This window comes from Eumetopias jubatus, unplaced genomic scaffold (genome assembly GCF_037043125.1).
Source record: "Eumetopias jubatus isolate StellerSeaLion01/CBP00866 unplaced genomic scaffold, mEumJub1_p1.0 scaffold_9, whole genome shotgun sequence".
Lineage (NCBI taxonomy): Eukaryota > Metazoa > Chordata > Mammalia > Carnivora > Otariidae > Eumetopias > Eumetopias jubatus.
Genome location: NW_028274815.1, coordinates 15,022,147 through 15,042,574, shown reverse-complemented (window position 1 = coordinate 15,042,574; position 20,428 = coordinate 15,022,147). Strand labels below are relative to the sequence as shown.

General features: G+C 39.7%; 1 pseudogene; it reads right to left on the bottom strand.

Moving 5' to 3' along the window:
* Window positions 1-5,877: 5,877 nt before the first annotated feature.
* On the bottom strand, window positions 5,878-6,099 carry LOC114205795 (dolichyl-diphosphooligosaccharide--protein glycosyltransferase subunit TMEM258 pseudogene; annotated as a pseudogene).
* Between the last annotated feature and the right edge of the window lie 14,329 nt (window positions 6,100-20,428).

The window sequence follows — 20,428 nt, the reverse complement described above, 5'->3', positions numbered from 1 at the left end:
GCAAATATTTTACCCCATTTTTAGACAAACTTAACACCAGTAATTTGCAGTGATTAATAATTTCTTGAGTCCCTGAAGGAGTAGAACGTTCTGCTCGAAGACTGCTCTCCAAATAATTGTGAACCAGATGGTACTTTCTCTTTATGCAGGCTGGCTTCTAAAGAGGCACATGATGCTTAGTATATTTCCTTTCTCAACTCACAAATTGCATAACTACCTCCTCCTCCAAAGGCATGAAGCGTAGACAGGACTGGAGTGTTCCATTATCTAAAAGTCCCTCCATATGGAAATAGACAGACTCCTCTATCATGTTGCTAATGCTCACACACACCACTAAGAATGGCCTGCTCCTCTCCAAGCAAGAGAACAGCTAGTCCTACTCTGTTAGCTAGACCTTAGCAAAATCATGATGAAAGACCAGTCAATGGAGATTACACCTGCTTTTGGGATATAGTCATAATAACCAAATAAATCAACATTTAGGTGAGTGTTTTTCTCTCTTAATGAGATCCCGTTGCCCTTATTCCACTATAGGAGAAAAAAGTAATCCCAACAAAGTTGATTAATACCTGTAATTTATTCAGAATCATAACAGCTAGTTCTGGTCTGGGTCAACAAACATTTATTTGCCCAATTTCTCAAAACTTCTGCAGCTAAAATTATATGCCATGAAATTTGCTGGTCAAAATAATTGTACTCAAGGAATGGGCCTAACACAGATTAAGGATATTTCTCAGGGACCACTAACTAAGACTGGATAATTAACGAACATTTCAGATATACGTCGAATGTTTAAGGTGGAATTATTTCTCACAAAGATTAATTTAAAAAATTATTACTCAAAAATATCCATTTTCCAAGCATTATTGCTAGTCTGGCTTTACTGCATTGACATTTAAAACAAATAAAATTGAGTCATGAATTCTGTCAGTTAAATAAATATATTCTGCTGAAGCTTAAGTTATCATCCATCTTAGCAAAGGGTTATATATTATATTAGCAGTCAGTGACTGATTAGTTATTTATTCTCTTAAAGAGTAACTGAAGGAGATTAATATTCTGATAAGCATGTCACTGATTTCTGGGGAGTGCCTGGCTTTCTTTCATCACATGAACTATAATGTGTCAGACATAAATTCCATTATAATTACAATTAGTACTAATGCCTCCCAAATTATATTTAATGGAAAGGTCATTATTTTAACTACAAATAATTTCTTTCTTAAAAGTTCAATGGATTTCCACACACACAAAAATCACAGTTAAAATAATGTTGAAGAAAGAACAGTAAGTAAATCAGGAGATAGGTTAAAAAAAAAAGACAGTGTATTTTGCTTATTTTTCCAGCTGTATTATATTTTTCACCCATGTTCTGCCATGTCGGTTTTTTGATGATAGTGGGAGAGGGTGGGGAGGAGGTGAAGAGAGGTAGAAAGAGAAGAGAGGAGGAAAGGCCCTCCCGTTGTCCAAGTACTTGGTATGTTCCCAACACAGAGCATGATGCTTACAAATTCCTTCTTTTAATTCTTACAGTGACCCTGTGAAGTAGATACATCTTCTAGTTTATGGAGTAACAAAATGAGTCTCCTAGTTAAATCCCTGAAGCAATTTTACTCTGCCAGGGTTATGAGGAAGTGAAAATTAAACCTTGGCCTATCCAGCTCCAGACCTCATACTCCCATAGGCAATGGTTGTTGCTTCTCATTCTTCTGGTAATGACCATTGCTGGCAGGAGCCCCACATTCCCATCTGGGTGGATGGGTAAAGACCTGACAGGTTACTCTGGGCTATGTGATGAAGACACCAAGTCTGCCACGTGTACTAAGTCCCTCTCTGATTCTTCTGTGAGCTGGGTTCCCCTGGGCATTTCTTCCCAGTTATTTCTAAAAGCATCAATGAAGATACAGAATACAAGAGACAAAGACAATAACTCTGCCAGAGTCTTGGCAGCATGAGTATAGTTGCTTCTTAACATGAAAACAGCAAGTTATGAAATGACTATGTTGTGAAATGACCATGAGATTTAGAATTAAAAGACAAGTTTGAAGCCTTAAGGAGCTCAACATAAATTAAAAACAAACAGAAAGATGTATTCGGTATATGTTTCAAAATACACGTGACAGAGTTGACTTTGATAAACTATTTAGAAATAAGAATACAGTGAGTGCCTCTGACTAATTTTCTGGCCTTGTACAATTTGCTTCTCCAGTCTGAGCCTCAATGTCTTCATCTACAAATAGAAAGATTGGGTCACATCAGGGGTTCTCAAAGTGGGAACTTGTTGGAACTGTAAATTCTTGGGGCACCTGGGTGGCTCAGTCGGTTAAGCATCTACCTTCTGCTCAGGTCATGATCCCAGGGTCCTGGGCTAGAGCCCTGTGTAGGGCTCCCTGCTCAGTGGGGAGTCTGCTTGTCCCTCTGCCCCTCCCTGCTGCTTGTGCTCTCTCTTCCTCTCTCAAATAAATAAATAAAATCTTTAAAAAAAAAAAGGAACTGTAATTTCTTGGGCCCCACCCCAGAACCACTAAAATAGGTCATCGACATGAGTCCCTATGAATCTCTAAAAGAGTATTCATCCACTAATAAGTGCAAGCCCTTCTCATGGAGCTTTGTAAATCATGTTAGTGTAGAGGACTTCATTCTGTGAGGACAACAAACTTTCCTTTACCATCAACTGTGTGTCCAATGAAGGCATTCTTTGATATATGGAGCCTCAACCCTCTATTCCTTGAGGATTTCGTTGTCTATTGGGGAGGAAGGCAAGCTGACAGAAAATCAGGCACGCCAAGTGCAGTGTTAGAGGTAATACCCTGGAAGACAGAAGAAGGAGCAGTGACAGTAGGGAGGTGCAGATACTCTGCTGGTGAAGGGGGGGTGGGAAGGGGAATTCAGGTTATAATAGAAGGCTTCTGGGAGAGGGAGACTTTGAGATCCGCACATTAAGTTCAATGAGAAAAGTATTAATTTTCATATTTTACAGGAGAAACTGAAGATCACAGCAAAACGTCCAAGTTCATGCAGCTACTGAATGAAAGAGATGAAGTTTAAAGGCAGATCTTTGGACTTAGAAACTCCTATTTTATTTGATTCTGTTCTCATGGTAAAGCAACTCTTATGAGACAATGGATCCTGCCCCTCTCCCATCTCTTGCCCCCAGGAATAAAGAATAATCCCTATAGGTCTGGGGCGAGGGAAGTCCGTCAATAGTGAGGCAGCAGTGGCAGAGAGCTGGGGCCAGGCAGTCACCAGCGAGTCTATTAAATGTATCAGATGTCATCGGTACCTCCTTTATCCTTCTCACTTTGGACCTCACAGGCTGATAAGAAGGGGAAAGCGTTATAACCCAGAAGTAAAACTGTTGCGTGATTATAACCCTGACAGCCTCCCTCTAATGAGCTTCCCTGCAGATAGGGAGAGAGGGGAGTGCTTTGATCTCCATGGGCAGAAGGCTGAAAGGACCACTGTTTGGAGCAAAGCTGTCTGATGGGGTCCAGTCTTCCAGTAATCAAAATCACAAGCTACCATCTGAGCCATTTGTGAACCGCAGATAAGATTAGCTGCTCATTTGATAGATCAACCACTGCCATCAATGGAGGCTAATTGTATCTGAAATATGACCAGGAAAGTGTCAGCTCCTGGAGACAAGCACTTCCTTTATCCTGGATTTGAAGCAAGAACAATATTTTTCGTTTCAAAACTTGAGCAAAATGTTAATGTGTGCTGCTGCATTTTTTTTTCTCCCTCCCCTCCCCCCAGCCATAAGAAAAGAGGAAATGTGAGGTTCTTGGAATGAGATATCAATCTGCACATATGTTTTTACAAAGATTCTCCATTATGGTGTCAGAGAATATGTAATTTTGGGATGCAAGACTGTAGGTCCAGAATACTTGCTCCATGGAGTTCTTACATAGCTTCATAATAATAATAATAATAATAATAATAATAATAATAATAAACCCCAAAACAAAACAAAACAAAAACAAACACACAAAAAACAACAACAACAACAAAAAATGGAAAATGCCCAGGCTTTGGAAAGGCAGGTCTAAGAAGGCTAGCTTTGTAATTCTAGAGTGTTTTGTGCTCTAGGAAAAGAAGGGACGATGGGTCATTCTGAATTTGAAGGCATTTATATGGGTAGCATTTTGCCTCGGAGGCTGATGTGACTGACAACTTTACTTTCTTCGAATTTATTCCCATGTCAGTAGAACCTGAACTCAAAATGAATCATGATCAGGTAGCTTGGACAGCTCTTACACACTAGCAAATAAAGAAATTCCATTTTTCCCACTAGATCCACTGAAGTTGGTTCTTTGCTGCTTTAAGAGATCACCTATTCTTTTGTATTCTCTAAGCATATTGTAGTATGAGCATGAGGAAATTTGGTTTCTCATCCTCCGAATGTTTCTGTGTGGGACTAGAAGCCATTTCAGCCTTCCTCTTTTATGAAGGGGAGAACACAAATTCCCCGGTCCTATCTCTTGCTGCTGCGGGCCTCTCTATTTCCGGCCTAGTCCACTATAGCTCTTAAATTGCTATGTTGTCCCTGTGTCCAGGCGGCTAGTATAAGCTGCCTGAAAATGGCAAGGTATGATGAGAAGCACCTCATTATGGCTCCTAAAATACATAGACCCAGAATAGCCCTGCACAGTTGGGGTAAGAAAAGAAGGAGACCAAGAACAGAATGTCTCCCACCCTATGTAAGAGCTAGAGGAAATTTCCATCACCTTCTAACAAACTCTCAAACTATGATGGCCTTGCAGGGATCACCTTCATGGACCTTCTGCTTGGGCTGACACCCTGTCCTGCGAGCATCTGAGAGCTCAGGTTTAGAAACTGCTTTAACCTTGCAGAAGATGGTGACTGCAGTGGTAACACCCCTATAGAACCACCAGGTTGGGCTCTCAGCATCTCGGAACACTACAGGCAGAAGAACCTTTATAATTAACAGCACCCTTACAATGTACCAGGTGCTGTGCAAAGCATATTTCATTTCATAACTCATTTAATCCTCACCAATTTCCGGGGGAGGGTTATAGTTATTATTTCCTCAATAAGATGAAGAAACTAAGGCTCAGAAAAGTTAACCATATTGCCCCTAGAACACAGCTAATAAGTGGCCGGTATGTGAAACCGGATTTGACTAATGGCAGAATCCTCTCTTTCAAATATTATGCAATAGATCAGTTGGATCATTATTCCAAACTTAAAAAAAAATTAAATCTAAAAAAAAAATTTTTTTTAGTGTTTTGCAACAAAAGATTTGATTGACTGTCTTCAATAACCTTATCCCCACCAGGGCCACCTCTAAAGGTCCTTCTCACTATCTAGTTCAAAAACCACCAATCAAGTTGAACTCTCTAAGGGCACAGCTAGGAGCAACTCTGCAACCCAAATGCACAGCCACTTTTCCCAAGTTGCAAAATCACTTAATTCCCAGGCCATTTCCCTCCTTGCTTTGTGTTTCCTCCTTGCTTTGTGTTTGCTCCAAACCCACTCACCTAGCACACACTGGGATGCTGCCAACAGAAGATGACTGGAGAAATCCCTCCTATCCCCAAGAGGACTATACAACATATTGAGAACCAAGTATTTAATTTCTGACCACTAATAATGAAGCATGAGCTTTCTTTCTAGAACACTCTATGATTCAGAGTTGCACATTCCCCAAGGATTCTAGATGACAAATGATTTCACTATTTGACACAATTATCATTATTATTCTTTTGGATAGTCATACATCTGCCTTTATTGTGAGCAGCAGGTGGTACACTTCCAGCAGTAGTAAAAAAAAAAAAAAAAAAAACTTACAAAAGCAGGAATTCACTGAAGCCACCTGGTTGGAACCCTCGGGAGCTATCATATGTAGGTGCCACCTCAAAGCAGCAGAAAGAGGACTCCAAAGCCCATGAGGAGTGAGGCCATCAAGGAGATGAGGAGCTCTTCATAGATATCCTGAGTGTACTTGGTGGAGGCAACCTCATAAACGAAGAATCAGGGGGTAAAGAACATGCCAATGGCCAATAGAACCATGGTCAGACGGGGGATGACAGCAGGGTTCACTGGGCTGGTGTATCTCCTCATGGCCTTGATCTCCATTTTGCTAGGCATAGGGTAATCCACTGCTCCACCAGTGGCATATTTTAATAACCCTGAGATTTGAGGATCTTCCTACTTTGCTAGGTCTTGTCTGAACCTTACCAAATGGTTTGTGAAATTGAGAGACTAAACTGAGATACAATATGAGATAATTCATGACTGCCACCGTCTGTGTCCTCAGGTCTCAGGAATTAAGATGGGCAGAAAGCACTCTGAGATCAAGGGCAGATAGGTCTTCTCTTTCAGCATTGTGAGTGAAGAAAAGTATTTGCCACAGGATAGGGGAACATTACCCACTCTTTGAGAGCTCTTTTAGGCCTACTGCCCAACAACTATGGCTCTGCTATAAGTATCAGAGGAATACAGATACAAGGAATCTGGCTTTTTTTTTTCCTTGACCTTACTCCACTTTCTCACTTCTTAACCCTCCATGCATTTTTAGCTCATATCTGACAAAAGCTCTTTAGCCATTCTCAGCATTTTGATTCTCTGGCGGAAATCTGAATTCAACTTAACAGTGCTTATTGACCAGGCTCTGTGCTGGGACTCAGGGAACCACGTGGAGCCCAGTTCTCCAGGCATCACGGGACCACACCTAGAGGTCAGACTTCCCTAGGAATTAAGTTTCCCTGGGATTTCAAAGTGGATAGGAAGATAATTCCAGCACTGCCTCAAAAGTCGGGAAGCCTGGGTTTCAACATTTATACATTTTAGAAATGAGGGGCCCCTTTGCCTCTTAGTCTAAGTCCATATGATTCTAAATCCACATCATCTCCAGGGCACATTTTGAAAGAGGATGATTTTCAACAGGCACTAAAAGGATGAGTATAGACATGCCTGGGTGGCTCAGTTCGTTAAGTGTCTGCCTTCAGCTCAGGTCATGATCCCAGGGTCCTGGGATCAAGTCCCACATCGAGCTCCCTGCTCAGCAGAGAGCCTGCTTCTCCCTCTGCCTGTTATTCCCCTTGCTTATTCTCTCTCTCTCTCAAATAACAAAGTCTTTTTTTGTTGTTGTTTATTTTATTTTTTAATTTTATTTTATTATGTTATGTTAATCACCATACATTACATCATGAGTTTTTGATGTAGTGTTCCATGATTCATTGTTTGTGCATAACAAAATAAAATCTTTAAAAAAATACATAAAAGTTAGAGTATAGAGGGACATTCTACAAAACACCTGACCACTACCCTTCAGAGGTATCAAGGCCACAAAAGACAAGAAGGGACAAAGAGACTGTCCTAAACTGGAGGAGACAAAGGAGAGATGACATCTAAATGCAATCTGTGGGATCCTGATTGGATCCTGGAACAGAAAAGGGCCACCAGTGGAAAAACTGGGTAAAGTCTGTAAGTCTACAGTTTAGCTAATACTATTATGTCAATGTCAACTTATTTGTTTTTATATCATGGTTATATAAGATGTTAGCATTAGAGGAAGTTGGGTGAGGAGTTTATGGGGACAGTCTACAATATCCTTGCAAATCTTCTTAAATCAAAAATTATCTGCAAATAAAAAAATTAAAAATAATAAAAACATTAGTATGTATTTTCCCAGAAAGTGAGACTATAAATTTATCAAGGGGTCTTCTTTTTTCTTTCAGTATGTTTCTTAGGGCCTAGCATAGGGGTGTCTTACAGTAAGCTCTCAAACTCTTATTAGAATTAAATTAGTCAAAAATTATTCACAACCACAATTTAACCTGGGATGGAGCAACATGTAACCTCGTCACTGTTATAAGAAGTTAATATTGCAAGTGTGGTATTTCTACAACTACAACACATAAAAAAAGTCTGGGAAAATGCCATTGTTTCCTGGTACCAAGGAAAAGCAATCTCTACATTCAAGGCAGATAGCCAGTCTGATTTTGGAAAATAAAAAGGAAAGAAAGAAAAAGTAACCACACAAAAGATCAAGTAGCTCCTTTTAAAAAACCATCATCGTTGCTATTTGGACTAAGCCAGAAGCTCCAGATAACAGTAACTACTTAAGAAGAAAAGGAACAAAAAAACCCTCGGAGCTTTCAATTTGTTTTTCATAATAAATGAATTGCCCCCACCAAAATGCAGCCTTGAGGAGTTAATTAAACAGCTGCCCCCATGGCTGATTCTGAGATGTTAGAAGGCCCGTGACAGGCCCCTAAACAAATGGGGTAATAAAGGTGTGGGCTGTTTGGCTTGATTGAAGAGCTTGAGTTTTTCACCCCTAGTCTCTAAGCCATCTGGAAGTGAGTTTGTGGAATGTGGGATGGCAGCCTCTCTGCCCTTATCTACTGATAAGATTCTCAGCCTCAAACATGTGTACTAGAAAGGCAGGGAGCAAATATTTCAGACCTTAAACAACTTGCAATCCTCCCTCTAAAGTTCACGTTGTGCTATAGCACAGAAGGAAGGACACTCATCTCACATTCTTCCCCTCCAAATCTAGGGCTTTTGACGTCAACATGAGCCAAGACTGAGAAGTTGACTTAAAGGAAAACTGTGTTCTGATTCATGAGTTCCACCCACCTTCTCTAAGCCCCACTCACTTTAGGCTACAAAAGTCAGGCTTCTGAGAGTTGTCCGAGGATGAGACTGCCACGCAAAGGAGGTTTAACTGAGCAAAGAATCTGAGGATGAGGGCCAGTCTCTGTTTACAACTTCTGGTCTAGCTGAATCCTAGAACACAAGATATCTGAGGATGGCAGAAAGGATCCACTGTGTCATCTGTTTTTCAAAACAGGAGATGTTCTCCCACTCTTGGTTCATCCAACCTCGGACTGATCCTGAAACTCAAAGAAATAGCAAGGCTTTCATAATCGTTTGTGGGGTTGGAAAAATGCAATGGCAAGCTTGATTAAAATGTTTCTCTTCTCTGGTCTCAAAAATCTCATGTGTAAGCTATTTGAATGACTAACAAAATTATTCTTAAAACAACAGAAGTCACCATTTAATTTCATTTATCACCCAAATGTTTTTTTAAAGTACCTACTCTGTGCCAAGTGCTGGTGCCCGTACTAGAGAGTATGGCTCCTTCGACCTTAACTCTTTCAAAAGGGGCCACTCTGCTCTTTAATGTCTTACAAAACTTGATGGTTCCCCTCCGGCACAATAATGTGAGAGCAGAAATAAAGAAGGATGACATTTAAAAGAAGACTTAATTGGTTTCATAGTGGAAAAGTGATCCAATTTCCCTTTCTTGACAAAAAGCAAAGTGATCATTTTATCTACACAATCTTACTAGAGTCATTGGGGTTGTCTAATGGCATTATAACTAATTGCAGAGTAAAACAAAGATAAGGATAGTTTATTGGACAAAATAATTTCAAAAATTCTTAGCTCTGGTGAAACCAAACCAATGGAGTTTCTTTGCCCATTGCAGTGATAGTAATATATATAATGTTCTTGTGAAACAAACACCAGGCATATAAACAGGCAAGCATAGCAGACATGAAAGATTATCTGTGATAAGCTTATGTTGAAATCAACAGTTCCCTTGAACATATTACTGCTCTTTAAGGGCCCCATGTCTGTACTCATACACAAAAACCAACTAACTCTGTCCACTGAGTTTATAACTTTTTATATTATATTCTTACAATACCCTCAAAAATGCCCAAAATATCTAAGTGCCCTCTACAGCTCTTCAAATATGAACTCTGTTGATTTTACCAATTGTGCTCCTGGGTTTAGTTTCTCTAGCTAAGTGAGGAAAAGGCTTCTGCTTCCAGAGGTCAAGCATTATCTTGATTTAGCAGGTTGGGCCCCTGAATCACTGCTATGCTCAGTAGCAAAGAATGCAGGCTGGGAAGGATTAATTACCAAAGCCAGTAATCCTGACTCCAACCTCCAAAAATATGGGGAAGTCCAAAAAAAATCTTGAAAGTGATTTGCAACATTCTGTTCAAATCAGCCTCATGAGTAATGTCACTTTGACACCTCTTACCCATGTAAACATAATTATCGCAGACACATCAGCTATTCCTCTGAACCTTCTCCTTTTCGCCCTAAGGCACAATTTCCCCTCCTCTGAAAGAAGATCAACACAGTCTTACTAATAGCTTCTTCCTCAGTCTTTCTAGTGAAACAAATATACTCAAAGTATAAGAATGCCGGTAGCCTGTTTTATGACAAATCATGTGTATTCCCACAAGCCTGGGCAAAAAAATTAATTACGTACTTTGGTCTCAAACGCAGGGGACACAGATTCTCTTGGCAAAATCTGGCAAGCCGATCCAAACCCTGCAATTCCTGTCATTTGGTATCAGTGAAATCTCATTTTGTTAGCAAGTAATGAGAGAAGAAATTCCCAGTTGACCATTAAAACTCCTGAAACAGGTACCACTTTCTTTCATTTACTTTGATCTGGCCTCAGTCAGCTCAAGTGTTGCCACAAGACCACATGTCTGCTGTATCACCGTAATTCTATGAATGAAGATATTTACAGCCGAGGTTATTCACCCATTAAGTTAAATAAAAGGTGTCAGTGATTTCTACATATGATACATATAGAAAAACCTGCTAGCATGTGATACTGCCTAAGCAAGGATCCTAGGTTAAGAATGCTGAAAGTATCTTAATACATCCCTCCCATCAATAAGAGTTAAATGAAATTATTGGAAAAATCTATAGGAAATGTGGAAAAACAGCATCTAACAAAAAATGGTACAAACACGTTTTACTTAACATTTGGAACCTAATACCATATGCTAGTGTCTGGGCATAAATATAATTAAAACCTAAATAGCTAAGAAGAAAATGTGTTAAAACAGCTGATAGAGCAAGAAATGTAATTATCAAGGGATGCTAAAATCTCAGCTTATTCTGCACATGTACCCAATATGTGTCACATAGGGGAATTCTTTTCCTTTACAAAAAAACCATCAGGGATTAAAAAAATAATAATATTGTACTAAAGGAAGGGTTTAATGAACTGCAGGTTTGGAAACTTACATCCACAACCACTGTGTCCAGCTCATGGTTTGGAAGGAGGCACATCCTGAGACCTGAGAGAAACGAAAGGCAATTCCGATGGCTGCTGGTCCCTTAAACATATCTGGAAATTAACATTGAATAATTGTTATTGCAAGTACATGTTTTTTCTCCTCTGAGCCAGCATCATACATATAACATTATATTTTCATCCATCATTCCTTTGGACAAGGTAAAGTGAGAAGGCAGATTTGTTCTATAGCCCCAAGGCAACCAGGGCATCAGAGTGGAGGGGGTAGTGGCAGGTGCGTCAGGTCACCTCCCTCCTAAGTGTTATGCTCAATGCTCAATGTTCCCTAAACACAGGTGGAGGCCTGTATTACAGGATCACCTGGAGCTGGAACTCTCTTATGAACTTACATTCTCTGACACCTCATTTTCTCTCCAAGAGAGTCCCACTGCTGTTAGGATTGTGTTCAAATTCTTAACCAGTCACTCAAGGCCTTTAGCTCTAGCTAAACACTGCATCCTCCTCCTTCACAATTCATTCCTACTCCCCTTCTATTCTCTCACTTTCCGCAAAACATGCATCATGTGTGTGCTTAGTTGGTACTCATGGCAGGCTTATGATGTGCCAGTACTAATCCAGGCCGTGGTGCTACAACAATGAACAAGACAAGTCCTTCCACTCAAGGAGTTTATATGGGGGAGGGGGCACAGCAAAAGATGATAAACCCAAAAACCAAAAAATAAGTGAATAGTATTTAGGTGGCAAGAAGTGTTAGGGATATAAAGAGAATTTCCATGAGAAGGCAGAGAGGACCTCTCTGACTAGAATGGTCAGAAAGACCTCATTGTGGGTGTGACTTCTAAGCAAAACCTCTATACATATCCAAGGAATAGCAAATACAAAGGCCCTGTGGTAGGAGTAAAGTTGGCTTGTTTAGGGCACAGAAAGAAGCTCAATTGGGCTGAAGTAGAATTCTTGGAAAAGATTACAAAGATGTTTGAAACATGATGGCAGTCGGCAGAATCCTAAGATGGCCCCCAAGATTTCTCACAGAAAATGACCCTTTACACTGCATTCCATCATATTCCCTTCTTGTCTGTGATGTATGAGAGCCGGAAGAAAGGTTATCTGGAATTTTTTCTGCACATCCAAATATATTTATTTTCTTTTCAATTGTTTTATTTGTAGTTGTTTTTTTTCTTTTTTATTTGCCTAATTTAAAAATTTATACAGGTTTATGTTTCTCTTAATGAGATTTTGTGCTTCCCTCCCTTTGTGGACTTATTAAGTGGGCCATAATTCACAGGCTGAGTCTGAGAATGGGTTAATCCCTTTGCAGTCAGGGTGTAGCTGAGTTTCTGCCTGCCCTTAGTTCAAATGCTAAGTGAACCTGCATAACCAGCTTCAGGTGCAGCTTAATCTCTGGGCCACTGTTTATTTGTCAAAGGCCTTGCTGTGCACTCCTGTAGGTCAAAAGGCACAGAATTGAGAGGTGGCAGAGAGGTCAGACCCTGGGGAACTGTGGAAACAGCCAGGACTCCAGTAGGCTTGGCCATTAGCTCCCTGTGTGGCCTGGGCCAGGCCCCAAAGCTCCCTGAGCTTCAGCTTCTACTTTTGTACATGAGGGCCATGGCCCAGAGAATCCATAAGGGTTTCCACCTCCCCCTCCAACCCAAGACCTTACCTAAAAGACAGTGAGCTCTGAAGGAGTGCAGGAGGCCAATCTAACTTGTAGAAATAATTATTCCTGGCTTGATCTCAATCCCTGATATTTGTTGAATATTTATTGGCTGTGGCTCTTTGCTGATTACCTTGATGCATTATCATAGTTAATCTTCATGCAACTCTCTGGAATATTTACTGTGATTCTGCTAAATTTTAGATAATAAAATTTAGACTGAGAGAGTTTAAGGACTTTCCTCAAATCACATAATTAGAAAGCAGCAAAGCTAGATTACCTCAATTTTCATACATACCATGCTTCAGTGTTTTCAGCTCTATTCTAGCTGCTGTGCAGTAAAATATGAATTAAAAGCAATGTCCAGCTACACAAGGATCACAAAATAATATAAATGGCATGTGTGTAATGCCAACCATGTACTGAACACTATACTAGGTGCTTTACATAATTTGCACTGTAAAGAATACATTTCTATTCCCCATTTTTTATTAGAGAAACTAGGATTCAGAGAGTTTAAGTCATTTCCCCAAAGTCCCACATCCAAACTGATGAAGCAGAGCTGCTGGTCTGTCTGACTACAAAGCTCATTCTCTTCTATGGCATTTTATTATTCCTATGAGTCCGCAATAAGTGGGGAATGGGAACACGTGTTAGACAGTGAGGCAAAGGCACAAGGTGGGCAGAGCTGGAAGGACACAGAGCCTAGGACACAGCCAAGTGAGAACTTCTTATGACGAATAAGCCAAAGGCATTAGAGAAGAATGATCCACTATGAGAGGCATCAGCAGGAGGAGGTGGAAGTGCACAGGGTGTAGGTAAGCAGAGTGGGCTGTCCAGACACAGAAGAGTCAGCCTGTACCAAGGTCAGGCTCAGGGTATGACTCTCTCCCACTGCCACACCCAAAGCAATGGGCTCCCCCTCTTTCCATACATCCATCGCCAGAGACCAGGTTCCGAAAAGGGAAAACAAAGGTGAACTCTTTTGCTGCCTTTTCTGATAACTAATCTTTTATGCACTTGACCCAGCACAGTCAGAAATGCATATCCTGCCAGGAAATCAAAGATGGTCCAGAAACACTCCCAGAAAAGCCTTGGTCTTTGTCCAGTGCAAACTTGGCAATTCCACATAGAATAAAAGACACACATTCACAAGTTTTCTGTCCTTGGGAGTGTCCTTGTGAGCTCCAGATCTTTGCTACATGGCTATTATGCTAGCTGGAAGAATTTGCCAGAATTCTATACAAAGAGGAGTTATTATCCTATAACTTAGAATTCAGTTCTTTTTTGGAGGATGGGGAAGGGAGTACATTTAAACTACTGAAATCAAGGCAATTCATTTAAATGGAAAGGCAGACATATTCACAAGATTTATGCCAAAATGTTTTTATAATTGGTATGTCAGTAATATGTGTTTCTATAATTTAATTAGAATGCTATCACATATTCTGGTCAACCATTGTTCTCAGTGGGGCATTATGTATATTTATTTAGAAGAATAATTAGTAAATAAACTTTTTTAAATTTTTTATTACGTTAAGTTAGCCACCATACAGTACATCATTAGTTTTTTTATGTAGTGTTCAATGATTCATTAGTTTTGGGTGTTACAAGTACATAACTTTTGATGTGTAAAAACAGCAACTATGACAACCTTCCCCATCTTGAAGCATTTTACATAACCCTTAATGATGAAATTCTTGATATTTAATTAAAAAAAAAGTTATAGCCAGGTAGTTTTTTGACCACTAGTGTCCAATTTGTAGTAGTTCATTATGTCTTATTAAATACCCAAGCATAAAAGGAACAGAATACCAACATCCATATCTTCCTCAACGCTCTCATTCATGATATATGTTGCCTGGCATTTGGCACCAGGAAGACTGGGAACATAAATAGTAATTCCTAAAGGATTTACTGTAGCCCCCAGGTTTCTATCTTTCTGCAGAAGGCTGTTGGTGCAGGGATGCTGAAGTGAAATTGTCTTCTTTCTCTGTATCTATTGTTGGAAGCAGGGTAGTGAAATCCCCTATGATTACTGAATTGTCTTTTTCTCCTTCCAGTTCTGTTTGTATTTGCTTAATATAGTAGATTCTCCTATGTTGGATGCATATATATTTACAATTGTTGCAAACTTCTTTGTCTCTTATTCAATTTTTGGCTTAAAGTCTATTTTGTCTGGTGTAAACGTAACTGTCCTTGCTCTCTCCCTTTTTTTTTTTTTGATGTAGTGTTCCATAATTCATTGATTGTGCATAACACCCAGTGCTCTACGCAGAACGTGCCCTCTTTAATACCCATCACCAGGCTAACCCATCCCCCAACATCCCTCCCCTCTAGAACCCTCAGTTTGTTTTTCAGAGTCCATCATCTCTCAAGGTTCGTCTCTCCCTCCGATTTCCCACTCTTCATTTTTCCCCTCCTGCTATCTTCTTTTTTTTTTCTTAACATATATTGCATTATTTGTTTCAGAGGAACAGATCTGTGATTCAACAGTCTTGCACAATTCACAGCGCTCGCCATAGCACATACCGTCCCCAATGTCTATCACCCAGCCAACCCATCCCTCCTACCCCCCACCGCTCCAGCAACCCTCAGTTTGTTTCCTGAGATTAAGAATTCCTCATATCAGTGAGGTCATATGATACATGTCTTTCTCTGATTGACTTATTTCACTCAGCATAACACCCTCCAGTTCCATCCACGTTGTTGCAAATGGCAAGATCTCATTCCTTTTGATGGCTGCATAATATTCCATTATGTATATATACCACCTCTTCTTTATCCATTCATCTGTCGATGGACATCTTGGATCTTTCAATAGTTTGGCTATTGTGGACATTGCTGCTATAAACATTGGGGTGCACATACCCCTTCGGATCCCTACATTTGTATCTTTGGGGTAAATACCCAGTAGTGCAAATTCTGGATCGTAGGGTAGCTCTATTTTCAACTGTTTGAGGAACCTCCATACTGTTTTCCAGAGTGGTTGCACCAGCTTCCATTCCCACCAACAGTGTAGGAGGGTTCCCCTTTCTCCACATCCCCACCAACATCCGTTGTTTCCTGACTTGTTAATTTTAGCCATTCTGACTTGTGTGAGGTGGAATCTCATTGAGGTTTTGATTTGGATTTCCCTGATGCCGAGCGATGTTGAGCACTTTTTCATGTGTCTGTTGGCCATTTGATGTTTTCTTTGGAAAGATGTCTGTTCATGTCTTCTCCCCATTTCTTGATTGGATCATTTGTTCTTTGGGTGTTGAGTTTGATAAGTTCTTTATAGATTTTAGATATTAGCCCTTTATCTGATATGTCATTTGCAAATATCTTCTCCCATTCTGTCAGTTGTCTTTTGGTTTTGTGGACTGTTTCTTTTGCTGTGCAAAAGCTTTTTATCTTGATGAAGTCCCAATAGTTCATTTTTGCCCTTGCTTCCCTTGCCTTTGGTGATGTTTCTGGGAAGAAGTTGCTGTGGCCGAGGTCAAAGAGGTTGCTGCCTGTGTTCTGCTTTAGGATTTTGATGGACTCCTGTCAAACATTTAGGTCTTTCAACCATTTGTTATCTATTTTTGTGTGTGGTGTAAGGAAATGGTCCAGTTTCCTTCTTCTGCATGTGGCTGTCCAATTTTCCCAACACCATTTGTTGAAGAGACTGTGTTTTTTCCATTGGACATTCTTTCCTGCTTTGTCGAAGATGAGTTGACCATAGAGTTGAGGGTCCGTTTCTGGGCTCTCTATTCTGTTCCATTGATCTATGTGTCTGTTTTTGGGCCAGTACCATACTGTCTTGATGATTACGGCTTTGTAGTAGAGCTTGAAGTCCGGAATTGTGATGCCACCGACTTTTCTTTTTCAACATTCCTCTGGCTATTCAGGGTCTTTTCTGGTTCCATACAAATTTTAGGATTATTTGTTCCAGTTCTTTGAAAAAAGTGGATGGTATGTTGATGGGGATTGCTTTGAATGTGTAGATTGCTCTAGGTAGCATTGACACCTTCAAAATGTTTGTTCTTCCAATCCATGATCATGGAACGTTTTTCCATTTCTTTGTGTCTTCTTCAATTTCTTTCATGAGTATTTTATAGTTTTCTGAGTACAGATCCTTTGCCTCTTTGGTTAGGTTTATTCCTGGCTATCTTATAGTTTTGGGTGCAGTTGAAAATGGGATCGACTCCTTAATTTCTCTCTCTTCTGTCTTGTTGTTGGTGTATAGGAATGCCACTGATTTCTGTGCATTGATTTTATATCCTGCCACTTGACTGAATTCCTGTATGAGTTCTAGCAGTTTTGGGGTGGTGTCTTTTGGGTTTTCCACATAAAGTATCATATCATCTGCAAAGAGTGAGAGTTTGAGTTCCTCTTTGCTGATTTGGATGCCTTTGATTTCTTTTTGTTGTCTGATTGCTGTGGCTAGGACTTCTAATACTATGTTGAATAGCAGTGGTGAGAGTGGACATCCCTGCCATGTTCCTGACCTTAGGAGGAAAGCTCTCAGTTTTTCCCCATTGAGAATGATATTCGCTGTAGGTTTTTCATAGATGGCTTTTATGATATTGAGGTACGTACCCTCTAGCCCAATACTATGAAGAGTTTTGATCAAGAAAGGATGCTGTACTTTGTCACATGCTTTTTCTGCATCGATTGAGAGGATCATATGGTTCTTGTTCTTTCTTTTATTAATGTATTGTATCACGTTGATTGATTTGAGGATGCTGAACCAAACTTGCAGCCCAGGGATAAATCCCACTTGGTCGTGGTGAATAATTCTTTTAATGTACTGTTGGATCCTATTGGCCAGTATTTTGGTGAGAATTTTTGCATCCATGTTCATCAAAGATATTGGTCTGTAATTCTCCTTTTTGATGGGGTCTTTGTCTGGTTTGGGGATCAAGGTAATGGTGGCCTCATTAACGAATTTGGAAGTTTTCCTTCCATTTCTATTTTTTGGAACAGTTTCAGAAGAATAGGTATTAATTATTCTTTAAATGTTTGGTAGAATTCCCCTGGGAAACCATCGGGCCCTGGGCTTTTGTTTGTTGGGAGATTTTTGATGACTGCTTTAATTTCCTTAGTGGTTCTAGGTCTGTTCAGGTTTTCTATTTCTTCCTGGTTCAGTTTTGGTAGTTGATACATCTCTAGGAATGCACCCATTTCTTCCAGGTTATCTAATTTGTTGGCATATAGTTGCTCATAATATGTTCTTAGAATTGTTTGTATTTTTTGGTGTTGGTTATGATCGCTCCTCTTTCATGCATGATTTTGTTGATTTGGGTCATTTCTCTTTCCTTTATGATAAGTCTGGCCAGGGCTTTATCAATCTTGTTAATTCTTTCAAAGAACCAGCTCCTAGTTTTGTTGATCTGTTCTACTGTTCTTTTGGTTTCTATTTCATTGATTTCTGCTCTGATCTTTATTATTTCTCTTCTCCTGCTGGGTTTAGGCTTTATTTGCTGTTCTTTCTCCAGCTCCTTTAGGTGTAGGGTTAGGTTGCGTATTTGAGACCTTTCTTGTTCCTTGAGAAAGGCTTGTATTGCTATATACTTTCCTCTTAGGACTGCTTTTGCTGCATCCCAAAGATTTTGAACAGTTGTGTTTTCATTTTCATTGGATTCCATGAATTTTTTTAATTCTTCTTTAATTTCCTGGTTGACCCATTCATTCTTTAGTAGGATGCTCTTTAGCCTCCATGTATTTCAGTTTTTTCTGACTTTCCTCTTGTGACTGAGTTCTAGTTTCAAAGCACTGTAGTCTGAAAATATGCAGGGAATGATCCCAATCTTTTGGTACTGGTTGAGACCTGATTTGTGATCTAGGATGTGATCTATTCTGGAGAATGTTCCATGGGCACTAGTGAAGAATGAGTATTCCGTTGCTTTGGGATGGAACGTTCTGAATATATCTGTGAAGTCCATTTGGTCCAGTGTGTCATTTAAAGTCTTTATTTCCTTGTTGATCTTTTGCTTCGATGATCTGTCCATTTCAGTCGGGGGGGTGTTAAAGTCCCCCACTATTATTATATTGTTGTCAATGTGTTTCTTTGCTTTTGTTATTAATTGGCTTATATAATTGGCTGCTCCCATGTTAGGGGCATAGATATTTACAATTATAAGATCTTCTTGTTGGATAGACCCTTTAAGTAGGATATAGTGTCCTTCCTCAATCTCTTATTACAGTCTTTGTTTTAAAATCTAATTTGTCTGATAGAAGGATTGCCACCCCAGCTTTCTTTTGGTGTCCATTAGCATGGTAAATGGTTTTCCAACCCCCTCACTTTCAATCTGGGGCTGTCTTTGCATCTAAAATGAGTCTCTTGCAGACAGCATATTGATGGGCTTGTTTTTTAATCCAATCTGACAGCTTGTGTCTTTTGATTGGGGCATTTAGCCCATTTACATTCAGGGTAACTACTGAAAGATAGGAATTTAGTGCCATTTTATTGCCTGTAAGGTGACTGTTAATGTATACTGTCTGTGTTCCTTTCTGCTCTATGCGGCTTTTAGCCTCTCTCTTTGCTTAGAGGACCCCTTTCAATATTTCTTGTAGGGCTGGTTCGTGTTTGCAAATTCCTTTAGTTTCTGTTTGTCCTGGAAGCTTTTTATCTCTCCTTCTTTTCAATGACAGCCTAGCTGGATATAGTATTCTTGGCTGCATATTTTTCTCATTTAGTGCTCTGAATATATCATGCCAGTCCTTTCTGGCGTGCCAGGTTTATGTGGATAGGTCTGTTGCCAATCTAATGTTTCTACCATGATAGGTTACAGATCTCTTCTCCCGAGCTGCTTTCAAGATTTTCTCTTTGTCTCTGAGACCTGTAAGTTTTACTATTAGATGTCGGGGTGTTGACCTATTTTTATTGATTTTGAGAGGGATTCTCTGTGCCTCCTGGAATTTGATGCCTGTTTCCTTCCCCACATTAGGGAAGTTCTCTGCTATAATTTGTTCCAATATACCTTCTGCTCCTCTCTCTCTTTCTTCTTCTTCTGGGATCCCAATTATTCTAATGTTGTTTCATCTTATGGTATCGCTTATCTCTCGAATTCTGCCCTCGTGATCCAGTAGCTGTTTATCTCTCTTTTTCTCAGCTTCTTTATTTTCCATCATTTGGTCTTCTATATCGCTGATTCCCTCTTCTGCCTCATTTATCCTAGCAGTTAGTGCCCCCATTTTTTATTGCACCTCATTAATAGCCTTTTTGATTTCGACTTGATTAGATTTTAGTTCTTCTATTTCTCCAGAAAGGGTTTCTTTAATAACTTCCATGCTTTTTTCAAGCCCAGCTAGTATCTTTAAAATCATGATTCTCAACTCTAGGTCAGACATCCTACTAATGTCTGAATTGAGTAGGTCCCTGACAGATGGTACTACCTCTTGTTCTTTTTGTTGAGGTGATTTTTTCCATCTTGTCATTTTGTCCAGAGGAGAATAGATGAATGAGAGAACAAAATGCTAACAGGTAACAACGTCCCCAGAAAATATATTCTAAACAAATCAGAAAAGACCTGAAACCAGGGGAAAAGAAAGGGAAAGAAAGAAAAAAGAAAAAGATAGAAAAGAAAAAGATAAAAAGAAACAAAAACAGAACAAAACAAAAAAAAAAAACAGAATATGATCAAATATGATCAGGCTGGTGCATAGATCAGTGCCACACTAGATTTTGGGTGTATTTTGGTCTGTTAGAAGAAAGTGCGTCCTAAAATTTTAAAGAAAGAAAGACTTAAATATGTACAAAA